This window comes from Nanorana parkeri, unplaced genomic scaffold (genome assembly GCF_000935625.1).
Source record: "Nanorana parkeri isolate BGI_ZX_2015 unplaced genomic scaffold, ASM93562v1 scaffold38, whole genome shotgun sequence".
Lineage (NCBI taxonomy): Eukaryota > Metazoa > Chordata > Amphibia > Anura > Dicroglossidae > Nanorana > Nanorana parkeri.
In genome coordinates this window covers 541,516-550,809 of record NW_017306306.1, presented here as the reverse complement: position 1 = coordinate 550,809, position 9,294 = coordinate 541,516, and the positions used below count along the sequence as shown (strand labels likewise).

The 9,294-nt window shown below is 41.7% G+C and overlaps 1 protein-coding gene across 1 annotated transcript in view; it reads right to left on the bottom strand.

Annotated features, from left to right (window-relative positions):
- Window positions 1–9,294, bottom strand: part of BICD1 (BICD cargo adaptor 1) — a 147,540-nt gene that overhangs the window by 80,536 nt on the left and 57,710 nt on the right. The window lies entirely within an intron of this gene.

Genomic DNA, 9,294 nt, shown 5'->3' with positions numbered 1-9,294 from the left:
CCGGGAAGCCGGCTCCATGCTCCCTCATCACGAGGGAGCATGGAGCCGGCTTCCCGGCCAAAAAGGAAGCCGGGCAGCGTGTAATGACCCAGCTTCCTGATACAGAAAGCTCAAGTATCGGGCTAGGTATTGGAGCATTAGGGCAAGTACGAGTACTCGCCCAAATACTCTGCATCGGCACCAATACCAATACTAGTATCGGTGCATCCCTAATATATATTTATAAAAAAAATAATAATCATACATTAAAGCAGGGTGTACAAATCCCAGAAGCTCGGTGTGCTTCTTACAAATGACAGCTGCCTCTTAACTTAACTAGTTTTTCTCTAGTCTAGTCCTGGAGCTGGAAAGGTATCTGTACTTGTACTTGTACCGAGTACGGTACTTGGTATCTGAACATCCCTAGCACTGCCGCCCATGACTTCCTCCATAGATATAATGGAGACATGACGGAACAGGAAGTGTGTTACTGGCAGGATTTCCAGGTGAAAACAAAAGGGAAAAAATCCTGAACAAAAGGAAAACAAATGAAACCGCCACATCTGAGGACCGGTAAGCTGCAATATATTACATGTGTGGTCTTTGGTTTAGATACACTTTTGAGGCAGCCTGTGCTGCGGAAATATAGAGGATGACAATGCTAACCTCTCTGCTCACAAAAACATTGTTCCCTGGGTGTCATGTCAATCCAGTGGATTCGCTGTTTTCTGAGGCACTGACCTGGAAACAGTATGCAGATCAGAAGTTCTAACGCCATATTGACTTTTCTGATCTGTATGTGTGTTCCAGGTCAGCGACTCAGAAACAGCCAGGCAACTAGCATTTTCAGAAGGAGGTACAGGTTTAAAACCATAAAAATGTTATATTTTCTGAAAGAACCTGGACAATAAAATGGTGTAATTTATTAATGTTAATTTATGTTACATGATATTAGCACAACTATTTATCAAACTCAGAAAATCTGTAAAAAATGAATTTTAGCGCACACAAACACAATATTTGTAATAGATAATGAAGAGGTTGCACCCAGTGAATAGATAACAAACATGTCAAGCCTTAAATTTGCATGCCACCATGAAACGGCAAAAAACATTGGTACCCCGAATAGTCTATAGGGGACACTTTCAAACCCTGTACTGTTGCATGTGTTAATATTCATATATGTGTGTACATGGGGCCAGGGGGAAGCGTTAACATTTTAGGGGGTTTACTTTTTTTTTTATTATTCATTTTCTATCATATAGGGGGCCAATAGCCTCCAATAGTTTAAGAGACACCAGGCATATTTTAGACCCCCTAATGTCACCTATGGACCTCAGTGAAGCTGATCAAGCACATATTGTGTCTGGGGAATTACAGCTCAGAAACTGGAAGTGACAAAATCCTTGCTACTTATGGGCTCATTTACCGTAGGGGAGATCAGTGAATGGATGTACGCTGATCTCCCTCTGCTCTTCCCGTTGACACCCGCCATGGCCATCCTGGACCTGTAGGAGAGGTAGTGGAGCCCGGTATGGTCATTATGGACCTCGATGAAACTGATCAAGCACAGATCGTGGCCGGGGAATGACAGCACAGAAACCTCAAGTGACAAAATCCTTGTCGCTCCCAGGTTCCTTCACCGACACCTGCGGCGGGTGTAGAAGTGATCGCCTGCAGGTTGCAGGAGTGTAAGCACACTTCAAGCTGCTATAGCAGCCTGGAGTCAGTTACACTTTCCTGATTTAAAGCTTTAACCGTTTCGCTGCCACTGTGTAAGTACTACCTACGTGGCAGCAAAGGGCTTAAAGCTTTAACTCACCCGGAACTGATATTTTATTTTCTGGAAGATGATGAAGAGTTAAACAAACCCGTCAGGTTTACAAAACTCTAGACTTAATGTCCATGCAAAAGAAAAACATCACCTCCTCTGCAGCCTATGACTCCTACGTTCCACCACTGCAGCCACTGTATGTAATTTTGAAATTTAACACTTTTAGAAGTGTCCTGATTCTCCAGCAGTGAATGCCGTGGTTCCATGCTCCGAACCATAAATCACTACACGACTCAGTACTGCTGTATGGGTCAGAGGATTACAGTGCTAAAAAAAAAAATATGAAACATAATTCTGAATTTGAGTCAGAATTCTGAGTTTGGAAATCAGAATTCTGAGTTTGGAAATCAGAATTCTGACTTTTAATCTCAGAATTCTATTTTTAAAATACTGACTTTCAAACACAGAATTATGTTTCATATTTTTTTTAGCATGGCCCCAGGGCTCTTCTGTAGTAAACACATTTACTTTCTATGTACCATAAACATGCCTTGAACTGGATACAAGGTTGCAGAGAACAGTAGAATGTTTCTAAATAATGAATCTGGAAGAATAAAACAGCCTTGAAAAGCTGGGGGAAGAATTTATAAGGTGATCATCCTGAAAAATATTTTCACATGCAGTGTACAACAGAAAACACAATGACAGGAAGCTGAGACGTCCTTCAAGCTGCAACAGAATGAGCTCAATTCACCAAATACTGTACATTCAGCATTCAATTTCTTTCTGGCAATGTGGAGAACGCTGCATCAGGGCTTAGGGCCCGTTCACACTAGCCCATTCATTAAAACGCTCCATTTTAGCAGACGGTCCAGTGCGTTGCGGCGGCGTTGTATCACACACTGCCAGAGTTTTTTTTAAAAACTTTTTTTAAAAACTTTATTTGGAGTGTATATTCCATTCATATCCCTGCACAGCAGCACCGTGGCATCAGGGGTGCTGTGCTAAAATGCTGCATGTTTGCATTTTTCCTCAGCACTCTGTCCATCACACCTGTGTTGTGGCGTGAACAGGGTCATAGAAAGCAATGTTTTTCTATGCGTCCTAGCAGTGACCTGTGAGAGGAATGTACTGGCATAATTTCTGCAGACATAGATGAATAAATTGATTCCAGTGGTTATAATACAATAATATTGTAGCTACTAGAATTAATTTACATGTGTATGCAAACTCCATACCCTCTAGCTGTGGTGCAACTACAGGTCCCATGATCATTGCAAGACTCTGACAGCGACAGACCTGACTCCTAGAGGCAAATGCATGATGGGATTTGTATTTTCACTACAGCTGGAAGGCCAGAGTTTGCCTACCCATGTTCTAAGCACTGTAAATGCACATACACACGAGTACGCTACCCGCCATTACGTTTTTCATGCTGGATGTTTCTTCCAGCTTCTGGGCTTGTTTCCACCAGCCCACATGTGTACCGCAAGGTCCCGTGCCCGGAACGCAAGGGATCACATATTTAAATTCTCCTTGCATTCAGGGGTGGGAGGGGGGCTTTCAGTGCCATTTAAGTAAATGGCACTGCAGGCATGCCCCCCGCCCGCAGTACCCCTGATGTCTCTGTAAAGAGGACCTGTCACATCATATTTGCTATTACATAGCATTTACTATTGTGATAGCAATAAAGTTCATGTAAAAAAAAAAATGCCCCAAAAATGTTTAAAAGTTCCCCGCCCCCCACGTACACACACATACAAGCGCAAAAACGCATCGGGGGTGCCTATGCACAAAAACGAAAATTGCGCCACACATGTTACATATCGCTGCAAACGTCGGAGTGAGAGCAATAATTTTGGCCCATCAATCACTGTTGATACTAAAATGATGAGCAGTAAAAGCTTTTAAAGCATCGCCTATGGGAAATTTTGTGTATGGTAGTTTTTTGTGGTTTCACGGACACACGCAATTTTAAGGCTTGATATGTTTGGTCTCAATTCACACGACGTGACCCCATCTTTTATATTTTACCAACAAATTGGATATTTGAGGAATTGTATATAGTAAGAGTTATGGCTTAATGCACATAATGAAAGTTATGCTTTGCCTTATCTACTGCTCAGTATGTGTCCTAACAGAACAATGCTTAGAAGTTATTTGTCGCGTATTTGACTTGCTTAATTACAACATACTCTCATTTTTGGAAATTTGCTGTGAGTCCCATGGGAAGGAAATCCTTACATTGTCTTGAAACTAGTGACGAGACCATCATGAGTGCTGTGTATGATCTATATGTATATGTCTGTAAACCTGCCTTAGGGGTGATTAGCTGCAACTTTGCCTATTTTGTTTGTATAAATATATAAGTTGACCGTTTGGAATAAACCTTTGAATATTGATCTATGGCACATTGTTGTCACGGCTCTTTATTCCTGAGTACTCAAAGGGCGGACCCCCCGCACACCGTAGGGATTGCAGGACAGACACAGGAATTAATCCTATCATTATATTCTGTGCACTAAATTTCATTTTAGTGTATGCTATCCTAAAAATACTAGTTTGATAAACATTTGCGCAAATAACGTGCAACATAAAAAATTACAAGTAGCAATTTTTTTATTCTACAGGGCCTCTACTTTTAGAAAATATATAATTGTTTGGGGGTTTTAAGCTGTTTTCTATAGTAAGAAATTGCTCCGGACAGCAAGTGGTTAAAGAACCTTCATTACAAGATGTTCATGTGCACTTTGTCTTGGAATGCAGCCTGATCTCACAGTACTTTCTACAAGATGATGTTTAATTGGCCTCACACAGGGACAATAATCCATTAAATGTCAACAAGGAACAAATGCACATTACAATGCCACTAGCACAAACAACATTTGCATAAGCAATGTTAGAAGGCAGAACGAGGGCACTTTGATTTTGGAAACAATGGAGTTTTCCGAACGAAAACCACATTCACTGTTAGAATCTCGTTTGATCGAGAAAAATGTATTATATTGTTATATTTATTAAATTATTACATTTCTTATTTACTAATATTATTATTGTTAGACTATATATACACATTATAAACACTACAACTTGTTTATTACACAGTTTTTTCATGTGGGTCTGGATCTGGTAAGTGGAGATCATATGGAGATCCCCCCTCCCCATGCAGCTGTGCACTTGTAATAGTGATCTACTGTTGGCTACAACCAGCCAGCAATAGATCACTGTAACAGTGGTCTGTTACTGCAGGGAGAAGTTAGACAGAGCTGTAACAGCTCTGTCCCAGCCTCCGTACTTGACGTCACTACACTCCTGATGGAAACAGGATGCAGAAGTTTTATCCTGCTCCTACAATGAGACCAGTCTCAGTTTTAAAACGGCACTGGGACGAACATCCGCTAGTCCAGCGCCATTTTAAAATGGCATCCAGGACTCAGGTGGCTAAATACATATTTCATCTTACGAGAAGATTGTTGTTGAATTGAATGGTCTGGCAAAAGGGTCCCTTTAAGACACTGGTCCGTCCGTGATTTATACTGTTACGTCACAACCCAACAACTTTCTGTCCTCTGCCCATGTCTCTATGTCTCCCTATCTGTCAGCTTAGGTTTAGCTCATAGAATGAACCATCACATAAAGTAAACAAAGAGCTAAATGTCTCTCCTAATTTTACAGAGAACAGGACAAAGTAATTTCAATTTACAAGAAAACAGCGCAGAAAATGGATGTAACGGTGATGTACCTTGCATTGCAAATAAACCTCCTGACATATGAGTCAATTAAAAACAGTGTGCCCTTGATGCCAGTGTCACACATGTCCTTGCTTTACAGTGCCTAGACTCCTGTTTTGTATTATTCGGCACAGTTTGTAAAGTGAATGAATAACCCACCCATCTAGGGCCCTCTTTCCCTACTAGTGCCATATTTTTAGTCGCTTGCTGTGTAGTACATACCTTCAATGATAGCCAGTAACACTCCCAGTTTTATGACACATCTCCTTTTCTGCTCAGTCCCAACCACGTTATCAAGATGCCAATCCAAAGAGACCCTTTCTATATTATTTACCAGTAAAAGCCTTCATTATGTAGACATCCAAAAGCCTTAGCCCCACACCATAATGCCCCCTCCACCAAACTTTACACTTGGCACAATGCAGTCAGGCAAGTACCGTTCTCCTGGCAACCGCCAAACCCAGACACCTACATCGGATTGCCAGACAGAGAAACGTGATTCGTCACTCCAGAGAACACGTCTCCACTTCTCTAGAGTCCAGTGGTGGCGTGCATTACACCACTGCATCCAACGCATTGCACTTGGTAATGTAAGGCTTGGATGCAGCTGCTCGGCCATGGAAACCCATTCCATGAAGCTCTCTACGCACTGTTGTTGTGCCAATCTGAAGACCACACAAAGTTTAGAGGTCTGTAGCTATTGACTCTGCAGACAGTTGGCGACTTCTGTGCACTGTGTGCTTCAGCATGCGCTGACCCTGCTCTGTCATTTTACGTGGCCTATCATTTTTAGGGATACATAGTGCTTTCTTTTGGGGGTATATAATCACCACTGGGGGGGTTATGTTTTACTATATAATGAAAAAGTACCGTAAATTGCAGGGGAAAAAATCTGTTTTCACTACGTTATGTTAAAAAAACATTAATTCTTACCCATATTTTGGTAAAATATAAAAGATGGGGTCACGTAGGGTAAATAGAATCCAAACATGTCGAGCCTTAAAATTGCGTGCGGCCGCAAAATCACAAAAAACGTCCACACTGAAAATTGGCCATAGGCAACACTTTAAACGCTTTTACTGCTCATCAGTTTAGTGTTATCAGTGATTAACGGTCATAAAACTATTGCTTGCACTCCAACGTTCGCAGTGATATGTAACATTTGCGGCACAATAGGTGGAATCGTCGTTTTCACACGTAGGCGCCCCCGACGCATGTTTGCATGTGTATGTGGGGGGCGGGGGACTTCAAAACATTTTTTTATTCATCTTTAAGTTTTTTTAATAATTTAACTTAACTTTCTTGCTGTCACATAGGGGGCTATTTTACTCATATTCCTAGTTGCACATGAGACCCTTTAAGCCTCGCATGCCTGGCGGCTTGAACTGTCAGTCAGATCTTCCTAATTAATGGTTTTCTGAATATGTGCCAGACAGCTACTTATTTGTCTCATGGCTTTCCTTTAAACTGAGCCTTAATGCTCTCTGTCACCTTCGTGTATCAAGGTGAAATGTACAATAAAGTCTGCTGAGTCTATTTATTTTCGCATTGTGAATGGTTCAGAACAAAGCAATTGACGCGTTTCCCACACCAAAGGCACTACATATTTTATGTAACCCACTGTGGCACTCCAGGCAGACTCACAAAACACAATGCAACTACAGTGACAGCCCACTGTGCACTAATATGGCCCTCTCTAACTTCTTGGATTGCATAAAGTCGTTTAAATTAAGTACTCTAATAGAAACCCCCCTGTTAATCATACAGCATGCTGACCTTCATTATTATAGAATATAATAATTAGATTTGTATGTTAGCTTTTGGTACTGGATCAAAACAGTTCCCTCCCATAAAGCCCCACAGAACACCTTGAAACGTTCTCGCTTTGCTTCTCCTTGGTCACTGCAAGTATTCAACCCTTCCGGGTGGGTTGAGTTTCGTCTTCCTCTGCTGCATGGTGATTCTACCGCTGCCTTATACATCCTGTAGTGATGTATGAGCTGGCGAGAGGTAATACAGCATGTGCAGGTATTCTACACACCTGGGTTGAATAGCTGCAGTGGCTAGGGAGAAGCAAAACCTCTGTGTTTCAACAAATGGGTCATTGGAAAAGTAGTGTATTCCGTCTTCTTTGAATAGGTTCACATTGTGTACAAGTGAAATTGTGGTGACCAGGTCACTTCAATGTTACGCCCTAAACCTAACCCCCAAAGACAGCCCTTAGGTGTTAATTTCCCCCAACACTTAACTACTACCTTAATGTGACCCTTTCTTTTGCCCAGGAAGATAGACAGACAGACAGATAGATAGATAGATAGATAGATAGACAGACAGACAGACAGACAGACAGACAGACAGACAGACAGATAGATAGATAGATAGATAGATAGATAACCTGTGTGCTTAACCATAAACCTTTAACCATAATTCTCTCACACCATTATTATCGCCTTTAATACTACTGCAATGAAAATGTTATTATAAATATATTATGTAATATTAACTCCTTCACAACCCATGACGGGATAATTCTGTCATGGGTCCTTAAGGGGTTAAACAGACTTCCAGCAGCTTTTAGCTGCCAGAACTCTGTTCATTGTTGTAGAGCCAGCGGCAGGCTTTACGATAGAAGCGATATTGGCGATCCAGCTGTCGCCAGATCGCTTCTACAGGCCGGTAAACTGGCCGCCCCCGCCAAACACCTCCGTCGTGTTTCCCAGGCTTCGATGCCCCTCCTGCGTGCCGGGGACCAGCATGTCGGGTGCCGGCGAGAAGCTGTGGAGAAGATCGGCGAACTTCTATTGACCGATCTCCTCCCCTCTCTATGAGACCGGGAGTGATGCAGATTACATAATTTGCGCTCCCATAGCTGTCATTGCTGGGCTCTTGAAACCGAGCAATAAGCTATTGATGTGCGATCTGCCATTCAATAACTTATTTTAAGTGTAAAGATGATACTAGGGGTTTTTGGACCCCGAGTGTCCCCTTAAAGAGTACTTGTCACCACCAATATGCTATCACATAGAGGGCCTGTAAGCTCCCCTATGTGATAGCAATTAAAGTTTAAAAAAAAAACAGTTTTAAAATAATATTGAATAAAATAAATGTCAAAACTAAAAAAATGTAAGGTCCCCCGCGAGCACGCGAGTTGTCAAGTAAACACATGTCAGGTGCGCCTACGCACAAAAACGACGATTGCGCTACACATGTTGGGTATCGCCACACACGCTAGAGTGAGAGCAATAATTTTAGGCCATTATTTATGCGTATCTCTAAACTGATGGACTGCATGGGCTTTTAAAGCGTTGTCTATGGATTTTTGGGGGTACGGAATTTTGTTGCAGTTTCACGGACACACACAATTTTTAGTGTTGAATCCGTTTTTATTAGCATTTTTAACAGGATTCAAACAGTCCATATCAAAACTCAATTAGTAAAAAACATGACATTGGGAGACAAAAGGATGAAAGAAAATATCGGTGGCTCGGTATTGACATCTGCCGGCCTTTATATATGGCTCTATAAGTTAGATAACATAGTATATAAAGCTAAGGCACATATGGTGTGTGAAGGGGTTATAGCATAAGGGGTTAACCTTCACTCTGAATAGACAGACCTATGTAAACTTGTTGGATCCGCCCGATACAGGTTAGTCTAGCGCCACCATAGTTAGTACCTCATAAAATAGTTTCCAAACGAACAGTCTGAACGTCAGTTTATATCAGAAAAAGAATATAAAGGGGAGAAAACAGAGAGAGGAGAACAGAGAAAGGAGAATAGCTTAGAAGAGAGAAGACCGGGGGGGGGGGG